The 25,290-nt window shown below is 42.1% G+C and overlaps 1 pseudogene; it reads right to left on the reverse strand.

Moving 5' to 3' along the window:
• Positions 1–225: 225 nt before the first annotated feature.
• LOC135549124 (5-hydroxytryptamine receptor 2A-like) lies at positions 226–24,522 on the reverse strand (annotated as a pseudogene).
• Between the last annotated feature and the right edge of the window lie 768 nt (positions 24,523–25,290).

Consider the following 25,290-nt stretch of genomic DNA (forward strand, 5'->3'; position numbering starts at 1 on the left):
ATTGAGTCAGTAACGGACAATCATCTGATCAGAACATGATTACAAAATAAGAAAAGAACACGGGCCCATCCCGACCCTCGCAGAGATTGGGGATTGGTGATCTTCGAGAATCCTGCAGCAGTAGCGCCATTATGTATATTGCATGTTAGAACTGCGGAAGAAGACGACACAGATCATATCATATTAATCTGTCAGGAATAATGTACCAAAATAGCAACAGTCCTCTGGGAATGAGGAGGGAAACATATCTGTGTCCAATAGGACATACGCTTCCCTTCAACGGCCACTTGAAGCTATCAGACAGGCAGAAAAAGAAGAGACCAAGTAAGAAGTGAAACTCTTGTGTGCTGCATTCTATGTTCCCACATGGTGGCACTGTGGCTCTATGATTGGAGAGATACATCAGGTGGTTTCCCCTGTCATGCCATCTGTGACCTCTCACAGCTCTGTCAATGAGAGACGCAAACAGCAACAGCAGCGCAGTTAACGGACATTTCACCACAATCACCACACTGAGTATGCGCTTATTACTCACTAAATGTAATGCAAATATTAAAGTTTGACACACAGTGTCAAATGTCTTCAGTCACGTTGTGCAGCCTTGTAGACTAATACATATCTCATATTTACGTGTTTGGGCAGGGAGACATTGAGTACTTCTCCTGTGTTCGAACAGGGAGTGGAGGGGGGAAATCCAAGCAGTGACATGAAGCAATGGCTTTGTCACCACACTGTTTTGGATGTAGAGAGAGAGAGAGAGAGAGAGAGGGGGAGCCTGGAGGCCAGCTAGCTAGTTCAGACACAGCTGACGTGCTCAGCGGGGGGGTGGGACAGACACTGACCAACATCTCTAACATCCCAGAACTTTTTTTTTACACTCTCTCCAACCTCATTCTGCCATTAACGCACCCCATTATTCCCATTGTGTCTGCTATAGTTACAGCCGGTTGGCATCTTTCCCGCAGAGAATAGGGGTGGCGATGTAAACAGGAAAGACAGGGTAGGCTGGGGTGCTCTTGGCTGGCGGGCTGTGGTAGATACACCGTAGGTAGCGATGGAAGGCCTGTCTGTAGGTCCTGTTGAATAGAGTGTAGACCAGTGGGTTGACACCAGAGGAGGCATATCCCACCCAAACAAAGACATTTAGGAGCACTGCCAACACGGGCTTATTGCACAGGCTTATTATCGAGTCCTCACACAACACGCTCAGCACATTGGTGATGAAGAACGGACACCACATCATCAGGAAGAGGAAAAACACCACACCCAGGACCTTGGAGGCTCTCCTCTCATTTTTGATTGATTGAGCCACGCCAGGTTTCCCACCAGGTCCCCCTGACTCCTGCCTCCCTGCTGGAGAGACGGGTTGCGAGGAGGCTTGAGAGACGGAAATATTGGAGGCTGCAACAGCTGGCAAGGTCTCGGGACTAGGGTCCTGTTTGAGGAGGCTAAGACTGTCCCCTGCGGGGAGCGTTGGGGTGATCCTGAGTAAGGTAGGCCGGTCGATCGAAGCCATGCCTCCGTGCAGGTAATCAGAGGCTTGGCACTGCAGCACGCGCACGGTCAAACAGTAGCTGACCACCATGACGACCAGAGGGACGAAGAAGGCTACGAAGGAGCCAATCAGGACGAAGCTGTGCTCGTTCAGTACACAGATCCCATTGACAAACACCTTCCCCTCATCATACAGGCCAATCACAGGGATGGGCATGGAGATCACTGTCAGAGAGAGAGAGAGAGATGGAAAGGAAAGGACAATGAATATCACATTTAAACCAATGCACAAACACAGCTACATCTATCTCAAAACGTCATGTTATTAAATTAAGGGGGTGGGGGGATCATAGTGATTCATATTGACCACCAGAGGCTTTCAAAAAAGGACACGAGGGCGGAGAAAATAGAAAATTGAGTTGTTTTTTTTTAGATGAAGTCGACAGGCTCACAAGGTTGCCTGGCTATCCGATTTCCGCAAAACCAAAAAGCCTTGAGCCGTCGAGACCATGATAGCCTGTCCCGTCGGCAACCATGTAGAGCATCACTCAGGGTGAAGATGCCATGAGGCTCCCCTTGAGAGCCCCAGGAGAGGTGAGAGAAAAGCATTCCTTCTTGACAGACAGTAGAGAAAGAAAAATAAGGTTTCAAAGTAACTCATTATCTCTCTAGGCGCACTATATCTCGCACGCAGACAACACCGTGGGAGCAAATGATTTAGATCTGTTTGTTTTTTGTTGTTCTATTTCCAGTAGCTATGTCAGCCGGAACTCACCTATGGAGATGCTCCAGACGAGGGCGATCTTAGCCTTGGCCTTGGAGAGGGAGTTGGAGCGGCTGTGTTTGATGGGGTTACAGATGCCCACATAGCGGTCCAGTGAAATGGTACACAGGTGCATGATGGATGCTGTGGAGAACAGCACGTCTAGGTAGATCCAGATGGGACAAAGGGGTCTGGGGAAGGGCCACAGGTAGTCTGAAGAATGGACAGGCACAGTTCACCAAGAATTACTGACATTTCATTATCAAATAGGAACACCTGCAAACAAATCCAAAGTCATTTTTCATTCTCATTCAGTATATCATCAAATAGACAGCATTTTGGTACACCAGAATTACATTCATTTTGCCTTGCAGCGTTGCCTTGCAGAGGCAGTTGCAGTTTCAGTGCATTCGGTGTGGTGCATACGTTGGATTTACCGAACGTATTCGTCAAACTGTACGCGTAGACGTCTTGACAGAAACTGTAGCAGATGAATGTTGAACTTTTGTTGTGTACATATCCAGATGATGCTGCGTACAATGATGCTGCGTACTACTTTGCGTACAATGATGCTGCGTGCGGTTACTACGTTAAAAACTTTCACATGCTGAATTGCATTTTTAAATGTGAAAAACAGTCACATGTGAAAATCACATTTGCTGTTTCACATGTAAAAATCTAATTTGCAATTCCACATTGTGAAAGTTTTTCACATATAGAACTGCATTTTTTTTGTCATGCGTGAACTTGCAATGCCACATGTGGATGTGAAAATCTAATTTGTACTTTCACATGTCAGAAAACTCCACATTTACTCCAATATTTGTAAACAAACCCAATTTAAACAAACACAGTATAGCCTAAAACCATGGTTAATGCTATAATTGGGATAACATAGATGGTCAGTCCTTGCATCCATAGCGTAGTCTATGGATTTGAAAGTGGTTGCTTTTCTCCAGCCTCATCCCTCAGCTTTTTACAGAAACTGTGGCGGGGAGTACTATTTTGGTTCTTAATTGTAAATGTTTCAATTATGGATTCCCGCTTAGAACACATTTGACAGAGTAATGATGTTATTATATGATGCAATCCTCTAGTTTGTGAATTACCTTTGTGACATTAATATCAAGCAAAACTTCTGAAGTCGAGAATACAATTCTTACTATTGCAAACAAAAATAATGATATTGAAAGAAAAAAACATAAACCCAAAAGTATTGATAGCAAAACAAAATATTGCAAAAAAATAATTGATAAATGCAAGAGCAAATAAATTGTAAATGGATGCAAAAAAATGTTTTCAGCAAAACATTTTTTACGATAACACAATTAAATAAAACGCCTCTATTTTCTGCATTTTTCCCTATATTTGTTTATGTTACACTGGCCTTCAATTTCACTGCCTTTTTTCTAGTTGCACCCTGCATCCCACTGCGGGTTTGCCTCTGAAGTTAAGCAAAGTCGGTCCCTGGATGGGAATTTTTATAAAATTGAAGCTCATTTACTGCATTTCTAAGCCAAATTGACTCCAGCCATTATCACCTGGTTGCCGTAGCTTCATTCAGGTCAGTCAATAGGACACTTAACATTCGTCAAACTCATCATACAAGAATTAGCTGCTACGCACTAGCTCAGCACCGGGATTAAAGCTCTAGTTTAGTTTCATGTCAAATCAAACAGCAGCTAACTAGCCAAAGCTATCTACTACAGCCATCTTTACCTCTGCACTGTTTCGAGAAAAAGTTGTGCTGTTCCCAGCAGCTGCGTTGATGTGCTATCCATAAAACCAGCCAGCCATACACACAGCGTTCCATCCCGCTCCCAGGCATCCGCATGGTCGGCCTGAGTACCGCTAAACTGCATTTGCCATTGAAACGGGATTGGAATCATTTTAGTAGCCTATTTCTAAATTGAAGGTGTTGAGCTAGGGCCATACCCTGCCATACCCAATTGACGCCCCTGCCTCACAGTAAAGCCTTTTATCCCTTGCTGCTTTCAAGAGATCATTATCCAGAGGGCAAACAAACACTGCTTTGTAATTCTAAAAGAGTTCAACCTACCACCTACCATAGAGAATGTTAATCAGTGAGACTGGCATGACGAGAAAGCCCACGAGCATGTCTGCCACAGCCAGGGAGCGCAGGATGAAGCTGGTGGCATTCTGCAGCTTCCTCTCCAGAGACACAGCCAGGATGAGCAGGATGTTGCCCGCCACAGTGAAGAAGATGACCAGCAAAATGAGCAGAGCAGACCAGTTCTTCTCCTTGTCAGGTGTCTCTGGTCTGGAGTCAGACTGATTCCATTCCATGGGGAAACTCAGATTAAAGAGAACGGTAGTGTTCTCTGGCAGAGTCATCCTGTCACTGAGCGAGGCTAGGGTGGAGCCAGCCTGGACCCTCCAAGCAGGGTTGCTGCTGTGCTCAGCCATCACCTGTGTTCCAAGGCACCACTAGGGAGCCCAACAAATATTTATGCGATGTCAATGGCAGACCGGAGGTTAAGTTCTTTGTGTTCTTGGATGTTCCGGTTGTTTATTATGATTATTTTATAACAAATCTGCAAAAGAAACCGAAACATTTCTGAGTTAGTCCCATTTCTTGTCACAAGAATTTTTATCCCAATGGTTGAACTCAACTATCACTATAGCTTTGACCAATTCCCAGAAGTTTGTAAGATCCTGATTCATGAAGAATTAGACAAAGCCCCCAGTCTGCAATAGGTTAGTTCTTTATTCAGAGAACGTTCTGAAGTCAAAAATGCAAACACAGTAATTTTATAACTTCTACACACACACACACACACACACACACACACATACACACACACACACACACACACACAGTTTTATCACTTTTCCTCTCCTCCGTAGATTAGAGAGGCCTTGGAAGGGTCCTCTCCCATTGTCAGCTTTTTCAGAGTTATAACCAGGTCATGTGTAGTCTAACAGCCTCTGTTTTCTCAACCATACATTTCTCCCTCTTACTGTAACTTGTCCCACACACACATTATTGGATTATAGTCTTATTTTCTAATATTGAATTATAGTCTTATTATTCTAATACATTTCACGCCATTAAATATGTTTCAGGGTGGAATTATTTAGTCATTACTTTAAACATATAAATTCCTTTATCATTTCTGTAAACACATTTCAATTTTTTTCCCCCCCAGAGCAATACTAGTATGCTATTTTATTTCTTGAAATGACGTGTTACTAGAAATGAAGTGCTATTTGCATGTGCATATCATACAGAATACAGCTTTAGAGGGGACAGCAATAGGGGTGATTCTCTAATTGCCATGGTTTAAATCCACTGTTCCTGACAGATGGTCTGGATGCTCTGGGCTCTCTACTGGTGCCAAAGAGGATGTGCAGGGAGTGACCATGGGACATGGATCCGGTTTTGATCCACCGAGTCAAGGAACAGCAGGACCGCTACAGAAATTATGCCTAGAATTTCTAAGCAAACAGCTGGAGGCAGGGTTTCTCCTATTGAACTCCATTTTTATGGAATGGTCTGGTTATTCAGGTGAGACGCAGACTCGGCCTCGACCTTTAAGTCTTTACTGAAGACCCATTTATTCAGTGGGTCCTATGAATAAGTGTAGTCTGGCCCAGGGGTGTGACGGTGAACAGAAAGGCACTGGCGCGACGAACCTCCCTTGCTGTCTCTGCCTGGCCGGCTCTCCTTTCTCCACTGGGATTCTCTGCCTCTGACACTATTACGGGGGCTGAGTCACTGGCTTACTGGTGCTCTTCCATGCCGTCCCTGGGAGGGGTGCGTGGGTTGAGTCACGGACATGATCTTCCTGTCTGGTTTTGCGCCCCCTCGGGCTCGTGCGGTGGAGGATATCTTCATGGGCTATAGTCAGCACTTATCTCAGGATAGCAAGTTGGTGGTCTGTTGATATCCCTATAGTGGGATATCAACAGTGGGGGCTGTGCTTCGGCAAAGTGGGTGGGTTGTATCCTGCCTGGTTGGCCACAAGGTCCCCCGACCCACCCCTGTCTCAGTCTCCAGTATATATGCTGCAATAGTCTATGTGCCGGGGGGGGGCTAGGGTCAGTGTTATATCTGGTGTAATTCTCCTTCTTATCTGGTGTTCTGTGTGAATTTAAGTATGCTCCCTCTAATTCTCTCTCTCTCCCTCTCTCCCAACCCTCCCGCAGGACCTGAGCCCTAGGATCATGCCTCAGGACCACCTGGCCTGATGACTCCTGGCTGTCCCCAGTCCAACTGGTCGGGCTGCTGTTCCAGTTTCAACTGTTCTGCCTGCGGCTAGGGAAACCTGACCTGTTCACCAGACATGCTACCTTGTCCAGGACCTGCTGTTTTCGACTCTCTCTCTTTCTCTCTACCGCACCTGCTGTCTCAATGTCTGAATGCTCGGCTATGAAAAGCCAACTGACAATTACTTTTGAGGTACTGACCTGTTGCACCCTCTACAACCACGGATTATTATTTGACCCTGCTGGTCATCTATGAACGTTTGAACACCTTGAAGAACAATCGGGCTTGAAATGGCCGTGTACTCTTACAATCTCCACCCGGCACAGCCAGAAGAGGACTGGCCACCCCTCAGAGCCTGGTTCCTCTCTAGGTTTCTTCCTAGGTTTTTCCTAGCCACCGGGTTTCTACATCTGCATTGCTTGCTGTTTGGGGTTTTAAACTGGGTAACTGTATAGCACTCTGTGACATCTGCTGATGTAAAAAGGGCTTTATGAATACATTTGATTGATTGATGCAGTCTGACTAAGAACAGTAATGAGGGTAACCCTCACTCGGGTGGCCCTGACATGTCTGTCTCTGTGAATAATGTAGAATGGAATAGATAAATAGAGCATTGGACGCCTCATTTAATTAAACATGCAAAGGTTTGAGAATAAACAGCAGGATAAGGCAGTTTATGCAGAGAAGATGACTCAAATCTGCAACAAACCAAAAAAATCATAGACTTGATATAGCACTTGGCTATTGAAGAAGACCCCAGATGGTATTGCATGCTGTTCTTCTGTAAGAACAGCCTAGTGCTGATGTGTACCACGTCTGTCTATGTGCCACACCGGGAGTCTATGCTGTGTCTACAGTATGATAGCCAGACTACAAGGCACTACCACTTGTGAGAACATGCGTATGTCACACCATGCCGTGCTATAATCCCAAACATTGTCAATGCATTATCCTTCAAAAGGGCAAAATGAATAGTGAATGCTGTGGCAGTGGTAAATGAACCAAATTGAGTTGTTACACCAGTAATTTAACATATAAAGATTCAAGAGGGAGACTAATTAGAGATAGTCTGAGTTGATTTTAGTACCTGACTGTCTTCTTTCCTCCGTAAATTTGTAAGTCAATTTGAATTATTATGTAGTTCATAATGAATGGACATTTCTCTAGTGGTTGCAACATTTTTCATGAGGGCAAATCAAGTCTGACATTTCAACTTAGAAATTGCAAACTTAAGAAGCCTTTTTAAAACTCAAATACACCACAAGTTTGCATTTCCTGCCGTACAGGAAAATACTCAGCAACAAAAGAGTGATCAAATTAAGATCCTACATCTGCATGTGTTACTCCATGTACATAACCTTTGTTATATCTTTCTGTGTTATAAAAGTCTTAAGGGTGTTGATAATATATCCAAATCAGTTCCAAGCTTTAGCTAACTCCTCTGACTTTTCTAATGCCAAGTATGGTACGATAACGCATGATAAAGGCGTTAGCTAATACACTAACAAATCTGGATATATAATAATAGCCCTATGTTTGTAACTCAAGAATTCATTCCATTTCAGTTAGGCCTACCATAATCAAGCGTCATCAGACAAACATTACAGTACTGACAGACAGAACCTGGACTGAGGGCCTGGGAAGAGCCATAGGCGGGACAATGTCCTAGAGGGTGATGCTATGACTGGCCTCCCAGGAGAGGAAAAGCTACTGTGAGACTGCTCACTTACAGTGGTTCTGAAGAGACCGTAATTAACTTGACATCTAGAGCTAGCAGGACTCAAAGGGAAATGTCAGGAAAATAACATCACACTCAACGTCAACAAAACTAAGGAGATGATTGTGGACTTCAGGAAACAGCAGAGGGAGCACCCACCTATCCACATCGATGGGACAGTAGTGAAGAGGGTAGTAAGTTCCTCGGTGTACACATCACAGACAAACTGAATTGGTCCACCCACACAGACAGCATCGTGAAGAAGGCGCAGCAGCGCCTCTTCAACCTCAGGAGCCTGAAGAAATTCGGCTTGTCACCAAAAGCCCTCACAAACTTCTACAGATGCACAATCGGGAGCATCCTGGCGGGCTGTATCACCGCCTGGTACGGCAACTGTTCCGCCCACAACCGTAAGGCTCTCCAGAGGGTAGTGAGGTTTGCACAACGCATCACCGGGGACAAACTACCTGCCCTCCAGGACACCTACACCACCCGATGTCACAGGAAGGCCATAAAGATCATCAAGGACAACAACCACCAGAGCCACTGCCTGTTCACCCCGTTATCATCTAGCAGGCGAGGTCAGTACAGGTGCATCAAAGCAGGGACCGAGAGACTGAAACACAGCTTCTATCTCAAGGCCATCAGACTGTTAAACAGCCACCGCTAACATTGAGTGGCTGCTGCCAACACACTGACTCAACTCCAGCCACTTTAATAATGGGAATTGATGTAAATTGATGTAAAATATATTACTAGCCACTTCAAACAATGCTACTTAATATAATGTTTACATAGCCTACATTATTCATCTCATATGTATATGTATATACTGTACTCTTATATCATCTACTGCATCTTTATGTAATACATGTATCACTAGCCACTTTAAACTATGCCACTTTGTTTACATACCCTACATTACTCATCTCATATGTATATACTGTACTCGATACCATCTACTGCATCTTGCATATGCCGTTCTGTACCATCACTCATTCATATCTTTATGTACATATTCTTTATCCCTTTACACTTGTGTGTATAAGGTAGTAGTTTTGGAATTGTTAGGTTAGATTACTTGTTGGTTATTACTGCATTGTCGAAACTAGAAGCACAAGCATTTCATTACACTCGCATTAACATCTGCTAACCATGTGTATTTGACAAAAACATTTGATTTGATGTCCCTGTACAAGGTGACAGAATAAGCGTCTCACACAGTAGGAACCCGTAGCGGATTCTGTTGACTCACTTCAACTGAACTGAGCTGTCTGACTCACATCAGAGAGAGAGAGAGAGAGAGAGAGAGAGAGAGAGAGAGAGAGAGAAACACAAACAACAACACAAAGAATTATCTATCCAAAATGGAGATGTATGGGTAAACCACTTCTCCAATCTTTTTGGCTCTATAACAAAGAATAAAGAGCAAAAACATATACAGGATCAAATACAATTGGCTATAATAAAACTCTTCAACATCATCCTTAGCTCTGGCATCTTCCCCAATATTTGGAACCAAGGACTGATCACCCCAATCCACAAAAGTGGAGACAAATTTGACCCCAATAACTACCGTGGGATATGCGTCAACAGCAACCTTGGGAAAATCCTCTGCATTATCATTAACAGCAGACTTGTACATTTCCTCAATGAAAACAATGTACTGAGCAAATGTCAAATTGGCTTTTTACCAAATTACCGTACAACAGACCATGTATTCACCCTGCACACCCTAATTGACAACCAAACAAACCAAAACAAAGGCAAAGTCTTCTCATGCTTTGTTGATTTCAAAAAAGCATTCGACTCAATTTGGCATGAGTGTCTGCTATACAAATTGATGGAAAGTGGTGTTGGGTGTAAAAATATGACATTATAAAATCCATGTACACAAACAACAAGTGTGCGGTTAAAATTGGCAAAAAACGCACATTTCTTCCCACAGGGCCGTGGGGTGAGACAGGGATGCAGCTTAAGCCCCATCCTCTTCAACATATACAGTGCCTTGCGAAAGTATTCGGCCCCCTTGAACCTTGCGACCTTTTGCCACATTTCAGGCTTCAAACATAACAATATAAAACTGTATTTTTTTGTGAAGAATCAACAAGAAGTGGGACACAATCATGAAGTGGAACGACATTTATTGGATATTTCAAACTTTTTTAACAAATCAAAAACTGAAAAATTGGGCGTGCAAGATTATTCAGCCCCATTAAGTTAATACTTTGTATGCAGCCAAGACCTTTTGCTGCAGAGATTACAGCTGTAAGTCGCAATTGATATTGGGTATGTCTCTATCAGTTTTGCACATTGAGAGACTGAAATCATCACCTTTTTCCCATTCCTCCTTGCAAAACAGCTCGAGCTCAGTGAGGTTGGATGGAGAGCATTTGTGAACAGCAGCAAAAAAGGCACAATTTTTCAGTTTTGATTTGTTAAAAGGAAATATCCAATAAATACTTTCGCAAGGCACTGTATATCAACGAATTGGCGCGGGCACTAGAAAGGTCTGCAGCACCAGGCCTCACCCTACTAGAATCTGAAGTCAAATGTCTACTGTTTGCTGATGATCTGGTGCTTATGTCACCAACCAAGGAGGGCCTACAGCAGCACCTAGATATTCTGCACAGATTTCTTCCAGACCTGGGCCCTGACAGTAAATCTCAAAATAATGGTGTTCCAAAAAAGACTCAACAACCCTGACGCAATTAACAGCAGACCAAAAATAATCAGTAAAAACAGAAATCACCCAAAACTAAATATCAGATACTGTTAAAACATTCACACAGAGAAAAGCACCACGATTGGATGGCTTTCCCATAGAATTTTATTTAACATTTTGGGACAAAGTAGCACCCCTATTTACACAAATGACAACACACATGCCACTCAATTCAGTGCTTCCTAGTTCCATGAGTCAAACATTTTTTTCTCAGTTATATTAAATCCAGGAAAATCTGGAGAGTTCCCTGCTGATTACAGACCCGAAGGATAATCAATTGTGACAATACAATAATAACAAAGCTCATCAGAAATAGAAGGGCAAAAGTCTTATCAGACTTGACACATATCAATCAAACAGGGTTTATTAAAAATAGACACTTAATAACAAATACAAGAAAGTTTCAGTTTAATACAATACCGAAAAAAACCAAGATATAGATCCATCAATAATGGCTGTTGATGCGCAAAAAGCTTTTGACCGTCTTGAACGGCCTTTTCCATTCAAAACTTTAGAAGCTTTCAACTTTTCATCTGAAGTAATACATTTAATTCAAATATTATATAAATGTCCTAAAGCAAAAATATACACACATAATACATTTATCTGATGAAATTGTCTTAGAAAGGGCCACAAGTGTCACGAGTCCGACTGAGGGTGGTTTCCCTTCCCGGTCGGGTGGCGCTCGGCGGTCGTCGTCACCGGCCTATTAGCTGCCACTGATTGTCTTTCCTCTCCCTCCTTGTATGTGGTATTGGTATTGGTAGTACCTGTGTGTATGATTAGTTTGTCTTCATTAGACAGCCGGCCCACCTGGTTGTTGTGCGGGATTATTCTTTGTAACCTTCGGCTCTGTATCAGAGGAACGTGTTAGTTCCTAGTCGTGCATTTTTCAGTCGTCATTTTGTCATTCCCTGTGTTTTGGGGCCGTGATTATTGTTAGCACCCTGTGGTGCGTTAGTGCAATTAAAGAGCACAGCATTGTACTCTCTGTCTCCTGCCTTTGACTCCACACCCACGACACCCGGATTGTTACAACAAGACAGGGATGTCCTCTCTCCCCCCTCCTGTTTGCACCAGCAATTAAACCGCTTGTAGACAGGTCCCAAACGTAACAGGCATCAGTATTGGTAAACATGAATATAAACTAAAATTATTTGCAGATGATCTCCTGATATACCTGACCAATATTGAAAACTCAATGCCCCCTTGCTAAAAATATTTACAGAATATTCTCAAGGCATAACATTTGTGTGGATTCTTTTTTTATAATGATCTACAGCAATCTGTTAAGTGGACCATAAAAAAAATATAAAATACTTAGGACGCTTAATAAGTGACAACAAATATATAAAGATAATGTTATCCCATTACTTAACAATATGAAATCAGATCTAATTATATTGAACAATCTTCCCATAAAGCTTACAGGTAGAATAAACCTCTTCAGAATGGCATGGCTCCCAAAGTATTTAATACCAATTACCCCAACCAAGACATTATTTTAAAAAGTATACTCGGTCATAATCGACTTTATATGGGCAAATAAAACTCATAGAATAAAAAGGAACATTTTACATCTTTCTAAGTCTGAGGGTGGTTTTAACCTTCCAGATTTGGAATTGTATCAACTCGCCACCCAGGGTTTTTTCTTACTACTTAAATGCACTAAAGAGGAACCATAGGTACACATTGAAGATGCGCTGGAGATGCGCTGGAGATGGGGGTGTGAGCAGTTGGCTCTGGGCAGGGGTGATTCTGTGGATGTTTGTGTGAATCTGTATGTTGTCATTTGTATGTGTATGTTTTGTATTGTTTAAAAAATAATAGTAAATGTCTAACAAGTCTTACAAAAAAATACTACAGTGATATGACTAATAATTTTGCTCACAATGTAAATTCCCTTCATTTAAATTGAGTAACAAAACCAAACCAAATTATCAACGGAATTTTCAAATGTATTACATATTAAAAGAGTGGGATTAGCTAATCATTTGTGACCCGTTTTTAGGAAACTAGGCGTAGGTCACTACTTCACAGGAGAGACGTTTGAACGCAAACTTTGTTTTTTATGCCTTATCGAACATGTGAACTTTCATGTGCCTTAATAACAACAACATCTGTAAATACTAATAAAATTGTTAAATTACGAGCCGAGTTGGTTTAGCCACAGAAATAAACAGAAACCGTCCCGCTAGCCATGATTGGCTGAGATAATGAGTGGGCTGGAGATGCCGAGAGATGAGTTGGACTGGTCTGCCATATAGCAAGTGTCTCTCTATTTGAGCTGGTCAGTATGACTAGGTAATCCTCTCTAACACGGCTGTTTAAAAAAAAATGTATTGCGTAGTAAGACTGCAAAAGTGAGTTTACAAGTTTATTAACTTTCAAAGCAAAATTACTTTCCCAGTGTTCCTCAACTGTAGTGTATGATATACCATTTTGTAGCTCTGAGTCTTTACTCTTATCCAATGTAAAAAACACAAATTATAATTTTGCTCCATAAGACTGATTTGAGCAGGTTGGTCACATTTTCTTTAATGTAGACCACTCACCCGATAACAGTTTGTCACTGGAGGGAATGCTCAAGGTCCTTGTACAGTATATATTTGTAATGAGTGATTTCTAAGGTAATAACACCAATGACATACATCTAAGGGACACATAGTATATTTGTAAAATCAACAGGTATTTTAGTAGCCTTCTTTGTTCTTATTAATCCATGGAATATATGAAATACTTTAGTTAAATACTTTCAAGAATTCCAAATAATAGATAAATATCTCAAAATCTCCAAAACATATCACCACAACTCTACTGGGTAACTACTGGGACAAGCCAATTTGCTTAATCTTAGTACTTTAAACAATTGGTAAACATAACATTTTGCAGTATAAATGACTTGCATTATGTTTTATCATTGAGTTCAATATGAACAAAAACATATATGATGTGTAACTTTTTGTGATTTGAAAGTGTTTTTCATGGGGGAAAAGGGATGCAAATGCCACAGCAATTCAAGAACGACCCTGTTGATTTCCTGAGATTTCCGAAAATTAGATCCATTTCGTTAACATCTCTGACATAAACTTTCAGAGATGGGCCCGGTTTGCACAGGCAATTATAAGAACAAACACATGGGATTGGGCTGTTAATGTGTCCCTTCGGAAACATTATGGGATATGCATTTGTCTGAAACATGCATTTACTATACAGTATAATACAGAAAATGCACACATTTGTCCCTCACATTGAACCTCTCTTGAACTTAGAGGCAAGAATATAAACACACTATATTTGAGGTTTCCAGCTGCTGTACAGAGAACAGAACACAAACGATAATGGTAATCTCTCATGAGCAGCTGACCAAATTCTGTGAGATTTCAGTTCTGGGGTAACCAAGACTACGACGATAAGAATAAAGTATATGATTTGGTCTTCGTAAACAACCCACTTAAGATGCATGTTTCATGATACCGTTGCTTCTTTCAACATGACTTCTATTCATCTTGGGTGGGCTCACATGTTGCAGACATAAGCAATGATGTTCCTATATTATGAGGTTGCATTTAAAATAATATTTGTGCTGGAACTTAGACCGTAGATGAAAAACCACATGCTGGAAGCCTTACAGAATATCCCCTTCGAAGTGGTCTATATAGTGCTGTTCATGCATTTGACTGTCTGGCTCTCATATGGGAACAGTGTGCTGAAGAGAAAAAAAACTACTTTCAGGCCTCCTCTGTTGTGTAGTCAAATAGGTCCTCAGTCCAGTTCCACAGTCAGAAGTGATTCAAAAACAATATGACCTTCATCCCAGGGAAGACTTGCTGCGCCAACACTGATGTCTGACATGTTCAACCCAGGTTAATGTAAAGCACGGGAGGCTGCTGAGGGGAGGACGGCTCATAATAATGGCTGGAATGGAGTGAATGGAATGGTATCAAACATATGGAAACCAGGCCCCACTCCAGTCTCCGTTTCACCTAATTTATCTCCTGATTTACTTAACAAAAGGCGCATCTCAATAGGTGGTCCAAGTAGGGTAGCAAAGGGATGGTATATTACCGGAAACCTTCGACGTTTACCAGTAAACTATCAGAAGTATTTGTATAAATTCACTTATAGTGTATTAAAAGTTTAGTATTTGGTCCCATATATAGTGACTCTACAAAGTCTACAGTGACTCTGCAAGCAGACATGCTAACCTTGCAATGGTGAGATTAGCATGTCTGCTTGTAGGGTACCCTCTGTCACTTTCTCACTCATCATTTGTCATTATTCCTTCAGGATTATCCGTAATCATGGTAGCATCCACATGAATGTAGAAGTCTTCAGAAACAAATTCTATTCTTATTCACAATAAAAGTGACTCCAAAATGACACAATACATTATTGACCAATCATTTCTATTGGGCACAAAATTATCTTTAACACAACCAAAACAAACTGCATCCAACAAGTTTGTAGAGCAACAAGTTTGATGCAGTCATTGCGTGCTAGGAATTATTATTTATTTTAACGAGGCAAGTCAGTTAAGAACAACTTCTTATTTTCAATGATGGCCTAGGAACAGTGGGTTAACTGCCTTGTTTAGGGGCATAATGACAGATTTGTACCTTGTCAGCTCGGGGATTCAAACTTGCAACCTTTTGGTTACTAGTCCAATGCTCTAACCACTAGGCTACCCTGCCGCCAAAGGTTATCAACTAAATCTTTAGGGGTATCAATAATTTTGACCCCTAACTTTTTGAGAAAATAAGTATTATTTGTTTAAAAAAAAATCTTTCTCTGAGCAATTGTAACAGTATAAAATAATCTAATTCCACACTTTTTTTGAGCATACAATGTAGCTCAGTATTTGAATTATTTATTTTAAACAGTCCTTATTGCTCGCCTTTATCAAGGGTGTCAATAATTTAGCACCCCACTATATATGAAAATACTGCCTAATATTAAACATTTCAAATCCAAAACGCTGGAGTAGAAGCAAATTTTAAAATGTTGCTTCACTGTCAAAATACATATTTTTGCAACCCCCCTCCTTGTTATTGCATTTCCAATTTCCATTTGAAATGTGTTGCACATGCATTCAGTAGCATCTATGAATCACATGAATATGAGTGCATACGGTAAATGTATGAAAGCGTGTATACTCATTTTAAATGTATATAGTTCTGTCCTTGTGATGTTCTTGTCTATCAATTATCAACTATCAATTATGTCATGATTTATGTTTGCTGTGGACCCCGGGAAGAGTAGCTGGTGCTTTAGCACTGGCTAATGGGGATGCTAATAAACAACTAAATGCTACATATGGAGGGGAGTGTATATACAGACTATATATATATATATATATATATATATATATATATATATATATATACACACACCCATTGATTATTGAATGAAAATAATTCCTCATAAGCTTAGTTCAACTGTCGCACCCCATCAAAACCCAAAATCTACACTTGTTTCACTCCAATGTCTGTAAACATTGTAAATGTTAACCAACACTGTGTAGCCTAAAAGCAGAAAGAGAGAAAATGTTGTGATTTCAAAACTGGAGGTCAGGGCCCTGGGCACGTACTCTTCATGCCTGGTCGGTAATTCGGCCACGATTAGGCCTACTACAAATTTAGATAGCGCATCTCTTCGGGACGATGACGTCATCTCTTCGGGAGGATGAGCTGGCCAATCTACTCACACTATTATGTTAGGGTTTTTTGTTTTCCTTCCTTCAAAAAAAAAAAAATCGCTCATATTGTAATTATAGTTATAGTTATATATTTATATAAATAACCTGAGCATGTCTACCTCTGCTAAGCTTCCCAGTAAATCAAGAAAAATAATAAAAAATCCCAGAAAAGTGTCAAAAATTGCCCACGTTAACAAATGTAGCTTAAGAAATAAGGTTCATGCAATCAACAATTTGCTAGAAACAGATGACATTCATATTCTGACAATCTCTGACACTCACTTAGATAATACCTTTGATGATACAGTGGTAGCAATACATCTACAGATCTATAAGATCTACAGAAAATAAAATGCAGATGGGGGCAGTGTTGCGGTCTATATTAAGAACCTAATTTCTGTAAAGCTTTGAGAGAATCTCATGTTAAATACTGTTGAAGTAATGTGGCTATAGGTTCATCTGCCTCACCTAAATCTCATTCTGGTGGGAAGCTGCTATAGCCCATCAAGTGCTACCAGTCAGTATCTGGATAACGTGTGAAATGCTTGATAATGTATGTCGTATCAATAGAGAGGTATACTTTCTGGGTGATTTAAATATTGACTGGCTAAAGCTTCAAACTGTAACTAGTGCCTGCAACCTGGTTCAGGTTATCAATCTACCAGGGTAGTTACAAACAGTACAGGAATGAAATGAACATGTATTGATCATATCTTTATGAATGTTGCAGGAATTTGTTTGAAAGCAGTATTCAAAGCCATCAGATGTAGTGATCACAATATAGTAGCCATATCTAGGAAAACCAAAGTTCCAAAGGCTGGACCTAATATTGTGTATAGGAGGACATACAATAAGTTGTGTAGTGATTCCTATGTTGTTGATTTGTTGGTCTGTGGTGTGTAATGACGAGCAACCAGACGTTGCACTTGACACATGTGAAATTGCTTATCTCAGTTACTAATGAGCATGCACCCATTAAGAAAACTACTAAACTGATAAATCCCCGTGGATTGATGAGGAATTAAAAAAATGTATGGTTGAGAGGGATGAGACTAAAGAGATGGCAAATAGGTCTGGATGTACAACCGGTTGGTAAAAATACTTCAAATTGAGAAATCATGACACTAAATTGAATAAAAAGAAGAAGAAACTACACTATGAAACAAAGATAAATGACAAAGAATGATAGAAAAAGCTTTGCAGCACCTTAAATTACATTTTGGGCAAAAAGGCAAACTCCATCATTCATGGAATCAGATGGCACATTCATCAAAAACCCACTGATATTGCCAACTACTTTAACGATTTTTTCATTGGCAAAATTAGCAAATTTAGGCATGACATGCCAGCAACACGTGCTGACACTACTGTACACAACCAAGTATATCTGACCAAACTACGAAAGACAAGCATTGTAATTTTGAATTCCGTAAAGTAAGTGTGGAAGAGGTGGATTTTTTGTTATTGTCTATCAACAATGACAAGCCACCGAGGCCTGAAAACTTGGATGGAAAATGACTGAGGATAATAGCGGACGATATTGCCACATCTTCAATTTAAGCCTACTAGAAAGTGTGTGCCCTCAGGCCAGGCAGGATGATCAGGTAGGTGGGAAAGTAGCCCAGAGTCAGGCAGGGGTCAAAACCGGGAGGACTATCAAAAAGAGAATAGAAAAAGGAGTACAGGAAATACGCGCTGGTTGACTTGACTAAACATACAAGACGAACTGGCACAGAGAGACAGGAAACACAGGGATAAATACACTGGGGAAAACAAGCGACACCTGGAGGAGGTGGAGACAACAACGAGGACAGGTGAAACTGATCAGGGTGTGACAGTACCCCCCCCCTCTAGGAATGCCACCTGGTGTCGTACCTGGGTGCATACCTGGCTGACCGGGGTATCGGCAGTGGAAGTCGGTGATGTCTCCAGGATGTCCAGGATTTCTCTAGCGGCAACCCAGCACCTCTCCTCCGGGCCGTAACCCTCACAGTCAACCAGGTACTGGAAACCCCTGCCCCGTGATCGAACATCCAGGTGACGTTTTACTGTGTAGGCTGGATGGCCTACACGGGGGGGTGGGCCTGGAGACAGAAGTCAAAGAACAGTGAGACAAGGACTTAATCTTAGACACATGGAAGGTAGGGTGAATACGGAGGGTACAGGGTAACACAAGACAGACAGCAGTGGAACTCAGGACTCTGGAGATGGGAAAAGGACCAATGAAATGAGGGGACAGTTTGCGGGACTCTACCTGAAGGGGCAGGTCCCGTGTGGACAGCCATACCCTCTGCCCAATGCGGTAGCGGGGAGCTGGGGTCCGGCAACAGTCCGCTCGTCAACGATACCTGGAGTTGGTCTTGAGAATAGCCACCCTGGCTCTTCTCCAGGTACGTCGTCAGCGGCGGACAAACAACTGGGACGAGGGTACGATGACCTCATGTTCTTGTGCCGGGAAGAGTGGAGGCTGATACCCCATGTAGCACTCGAAAGGGGAGAGTCCCGTGGCAGAACTGGGAAAAGTGTTCCGGGCATACTCCACCCAGACCAGTGGATGGCTCCAGACCAGTGGATGGCTCTGCACCCAACAAGGGTGTAGAATGCCTTCCAGAACTGAGACGAGAACCCCGATTGGAGACCATGTCTACCAGGGGTCCATGGATCCGGAAGACATGCTGCACCATAAGCTGGGTCGTCTGGGGTAGTTTGGGGAGAGGGATGAAATGGGCAGGCTTGGAGAACTGGTCGAATACCATCAGAATGACAGTGTTGCCATCAGACGGAGGGAGCCCAGTGACAAAGTCCAGAGATATGAGACCAGGGACAATGAGGAACCGGTAGTGGCTGCAGGAGGCCAGAAGGAGCTTGCCGTGGAGTCTTGTTTTGAGTACACGCGGTGCATGGGGTGACGAAGGCAGAGACGTCAGGGACCATTGTGGGCCACAAGAAACGTTGTGGAAGGAAGGCTAGTGTACGACGGGGCCCTGGATGACAGGTCAGCCTGGATAAATGAGCCCATTCCAGGACCTGGGTCCAGACTAGATTAGGGACAAACAGCCGGTTAGCTGGGCCCCCTTCAGGTCCAAGCTGGGAGCATTGTGCCTCGTGGACCAGGTTCTCAATACCCCAATCCAGTGGAAGCAAGGCATGGGAGAATAGTTTCAGGGGTCGAGGGTGTGGCAGAGGAACTGTATAGGCGGAAGAGAGCGTCAGGCTTCACATTCTTTGAAGTTAAATCTGGTAAACAGGAGGGCCCACAGGGCCTGCATGGAGTTGAGGCGCTTGAATGTACGGAGATCTTCCAGGTTTTTATGGTCGGTCCAGTCCAGGAATGGCTGTTCTGCTCCTTCCAGTCAGTGTCTCCACTATTCCAATGCCATCTTCACTGCCAGGAGAACACGGTTGCCAACATCGTAGTTCCTCTCTGCAGGATTGAGATGATGGGACAGGAAGGCACAGGGATGAAGCTTCTGGTCCTGGGCAGATCGCTGGGACAGGATGGCCCCCTCTCCAACATCTGAAGCATCCACTTCCACCACCAATTGACGCGAGTGGTCTGGATGATGAGGATGGGTGCTGTTGTGAACCGATGCTTCAGGTCCACAAAGGCTTTGTCGACAGCTGGAGACCATTTGAACGGTACCTTTGGAGAGGTGAGTGCAGAGAGGGGGGGCCACCAGAGTGCTGTAATCCCGAATGAAACGGTGGTAGAAGTTTGCAAAACCAAGAAACCATTGCAACTGCACCCTGGACGTTGGTTGAGGCCAATCCACCACTGCTTTCACCTTTCCAGGATCCATCTGAACATTGCCCATAGTAATGACATATCCCAGAAAGGTGATAGAAGAGCGGTGGAACTCACACTTCTCGGCTTTCACAAACAATTGGTTCTCCAGGAGGCGCTGAAGGACCTGTCTGACATGAAGAACACGATCTTGTGCAGATAGCGAAAAAAACATGATGTCGTCAAGGTACACGAACACATTCCGGTTTAGCATGTCCCGAAGCACATCATTGACCAAAGACTAGAAAACATTGGCGTTGGTGAGTTCAAATAGCATGACCTGGAACTCAAAATGTCCACTGGCTGTGTTGAAGGCTGTCTTCCACTCATCCCCCCTCGCGTATCCAAACCAGGTGGTAGGCATTTCGAAGGTCCAACTTGGAAAATATGGTGGCCCACTGGAGAGGTTCAAACGCTGAGGAGAGGTAGGGGGTAACGATTCTTGACAGTAACGTCATTAAATCCCCGGTAGTCAATGCACTGATGCAGGGTGTTGTCCTTCTTCCACAAAGAAAAACCCTGCGTCGGCAGGAGATGCAGACGGACGGACGGCCCCAGTGGCCAGAGAATCCTCTATGTAATCCTCCATAGCTTTGGTCTCTGGTCCAGACAGAGGATACAACAGACCCCGAGGTGGTGTGGTGCCTGGGAGAAGATCAATGGCACAATCATAAGGACGGTGCGGGGGAAGGGAAGTAGCACGTGCCTTACTGAACACTTCCAGGAGGTCATGGTATTCTGAGGGGATAGCTTGCAGACGACACAACAGTAGTAGGCTTGATTACCAATGATAACGAGACAGCCTACAGAGAGGAGGTGTGGGCTTTGGGAGTGTGGTGCCTGGAAAACAACCTGAATTCTATACTATTCTATGGTATCTTAGTCACTTAATGTTTACATATCTTGCATTACTCATCTCATATGTATGTAATGTATTCTATACTACTCTACTGTATCTTAGTCTGTTCTGCTCTGACATTGCTCGTCCATATGTATATAGTCTTAATTCATTCCTACTTAGATTTGTGTGTATTGGGTATATGTTGTGTAATTTGTCAAATATCACTTGTTAGATATTACTGCACTGTCCGAGCTACATGTAGAAGTACAAGCATTTCGCCACACCCGCAATAAAATCTGCTAATCACGTGTATGTGACCAATAAAATTTGATTTGACTTGAACACAAATATAGACACATGCATACAAACACACGATAACATATGCACTATACACACACGTACACATGGATTTTGTGTTATAGATATGTGGTAGTAGAGTAGAAGCCTGAGGGCACACACTTAATATGTTGTGAAATCTGTTATTAATGTATTGTGATGTTTTTAAAAATGTATAACTGACTTAATTTTGCCGGACCCCAGGAAGAGTAGCTGATGCCTTGGCAGCATCTAATGGGGATCCTTAATACATACAAATACCAAGACCTCCTGTGCACACCCAGAATGGAGCATTGGCAGCCACTCCGGTCCGCTGTAGCAGCTCAACTCTTTTGGTGGGACCTTCATCCGTGTCGACTGAGATCTGCTTTCCCAGTTCCAGCTCTGCATCCAGCGACTTGAGGGAGGTCTGTCAAATGCTCAGTCTGTTCTGCTCTCACGTGATTGGCCAGGGACCTTGGCAAAGTCTCAGCTCTCTCAACACATAGCTGCAGATGACCCTATGCCTGTTAGCACTTATGGGAATGAGCTGAATAACCCCTCTGACTTTAAATATCGTAGGGGGTTAGGCTAATGCTAATAAGTGTGCAAAGTACGATTTTTTTTTATTACACAATTTACATTTGAGGACAGGACTCGTGTCCTGATATTCTGGGTCTCTCGGAAACGTGGTTCTGTGTCTGATAAAGACAGTGAAGTATATTATTATAATGAAATTTGAGCTCATGGTTGTAGATGTGTCCATAAACCAGAAGACACATTTATTTGTTGCTGGGATTTACCGCCCCCCTGCTGCCATGGCGGATGCTATTGGTGCTACATCTGAGTGTTTAACAACTTTCAACACCTTTTCTCTCCTCAGAGTTGGTTATTTTAGGGATTTTAATTTAGATTGGCTATATCCGGCCTCAGATCAATTTAAGAGTATGTGGATTGGTTTTAACATGACTCAATTGATCTCAAAACCCACACTGCTAAATGTGAAAACCCTGTTTACTCCTCATTGATTGGTTTAATTCCCCATAAATATTTGTCTATTGGAGTATTTGCAAATGATCTCAGGTATCATTGTCCCATAGTATATATTACAGATACGAAACAGCAAAATACTAATCCTCGTTTAATTTGAAAAAGTTTCCTCAAAGGGTTTTTTTCATGACATGTTCTACTCTGATTTAGCCACGATCTCCTGTAATTACTGACCCTGAGCTGGCTCTAGAAAATGTATCCTCCATATGTATTCCTCTGGGCAGATAAATCTAAGTCAAAGATAAATCTAACACTTCTGAGCTATCTGAGCTCATTCAGATGAGAAATCAGGCCTGGGCCAAAGCAATGAAAATTGACTGTAGTGGACTGGCAATCTTTCAGACAATTGAGAAACAGATGTATTATCTTGATTTAAGAAAGCTTAATCAAGAACAAAACAAAAATCTACTGGGAATTGCTGAATCATTGACCAATATTTTTTACCTGACTATTATATCTGTCACTATCCCCAAAGTGTGGAAGGCGTACAAACAGATTCTGGGTCCTGTACTTTGTACATGAACAATATCGACTTGTCTGTAAAGAAAATGCAACCTAGTTTTGCTGACATGGGCTAATTGAGTGACTAGTGATGCACCACCAAATTTTGAAATTGCACCTTGTGTATTCTATTATTCTAACTCTCAACAGTAAGACGAGACCCCGACGGAGTTTCTAAAAATAAAACACAAAAACAGTTGCGTAGAGTTGCCCAGTGTGCGAAAGCAGATTATTCAGTTGACTTTTCTATCGGTCCTAGACTATGGCGACATCATCTATATGAACACAGCTGCCACTTCATTTTATCCGTTAGATACAGTTCTTCCTAGCGCACTGCGCTTTATTACAGGCGATTAATTGTAGTACTCATCACCGCAGCAACCAGAAAGTTGATTTGCCCACTTTGATGCCACGTAGGTTGATACAGTACATTGCTATGCTTTCATGTGTAAAGCGCTTAAAAAAATAAAAAATAAATAAATCCCACTGTACCTAACATCTTCACTTAACTTTAGAAATACGAGTTACCACCCACGGTCTCAGGGATGGCTAACTTTTGAAATTAATTTGGTCTCTACTGAGTTTTATTGCACCTTATTTGTGGAACAATCTTCAAAATATTCTTACATTTGATGTTCTGGTGCCTCTAGGGATTTTCAGAAAGCTGACTGAGGACCTTATTACTGATGAATGTGATGTTCTAGAGCCTCTGGGGCTTTTCAGAAAGCTGACTGAGGACTTTATTACTGATGCATGTGTATGTTTTTTATGACCCTGTTTTTCTTTCTGCTTGCATTTTGTATTTATATTTTGATGTGTGTATGTTCTGTCATTTTTGTAATTCAGGGCTCATCTGTAAGATACCTTGGTCTTAGTATGACTCCCTGATAAAACGAACTCGTGTTGATCTCATACACTGTCAGTCCTTGCATCCTGAGCTCCATCTATGAATTTGAGAATGTTAACATTTTTTTTCAGCCCATCCCTCAGCTTTAGGCTATAGCTAATCAAATTCAAATGTCTAGGGCTTCCATTTGAAAACGAATTAAGGATCGTGGCTTAATAAAAATGTGGCTATTTAGAGTGGCTATTTAGAACTGAGAATCCTAAAACTCTGTCTGTATAAGAGCAAAGTGATGCAAATGAATTCACAGTTCACACAAAAAACATGTAGCCTATGTGTTTGGAGAGCGCTTGTAGGATAACCCATCTACTGTATTTCAAAGCGAGAAGTTACATACCGCCGATGATACTGTCGGATGTTCTGCGCACCCTTTTCGTTTTCACTTCCTCAAAAACGTGTTTTCCATCATAACCCCATGTTTTTCAGCTTCCTTTCATGAAAACTGTCGGTGTATAATCTGCGTCAGTTACAGTTGAAAACGTGTATCATCTGACTTCAAGTCGAGAACAAACCCACCCAGTGAGCACTGTCCGGCGCCGACGTTCATTCGACATTGAAAAGACATTGACATTTGGCCTTGGACTGAACCATATCTGAACCAATAATAGAAGTCTATTGGCTCAGATTTGATTTCAATGTACAGATACGTCCGGACTGGACCAAACCTGAACCCATCATAGATGTCTATGTTTCACAAGTGTGGACAATGCAGCAACATACCATGGAGTACAGCAGAGTATAGTATGGTAAAGTAGAGTACAGTTAATTACAGTACAGTAATATACAGTAAAGTAGAGTAGCCTATAGTTCAGTCCACTACAGTAGAGCACAGTAGAGTAAAGTATATTGTACTGTAGTTCACCCTACTGTACTTTACCTTACTGTTCTCTACTATACTAAACTTCACTGTACTGTACTGAACTAAACTCTACTGTACCCTCCAAACTTGTGAGACACAGACGTCCAGTCCGGACCGACCAAATGTGGTCTTGTTTGGGGGTGGAGCCCATTAGAATAAAACTTGCTTTGCAAGTGTTCCTTTTTACATTTACATTTTTGGCTTTTAGAAGATGCTCTTATCTAGACTTTCAAAAATAATAACATTGTGTAGCCTCTCACATTAAATGACTGTCTTTCCGAAAGTTTTTTGTCTTGCCAACATAGTGGTGCACACACTGACCAATGTTACACAAAAGGGGGTCAGACAATACAAGGATCTTCACTTGGTCATGTGGATTCGCTATACCACGCTGTCTTGCAAAAACAA

Source organism: Oncorhynchus masou, chromosome 12, assembly GCF_036934945.1.
Source record: "Oncorhynchus masou masou isolate Uvic2021 chromosome 12, UVic_Omas_1.1, whole genome shotgun sequence".
Classification (NCBI taxonomy): Eukaryota; Metazoa; Chordata; class Actinopteri; order Salmoniformes; family Salmonidae; genus Oncorhynchus; species Oncorhynchus masou.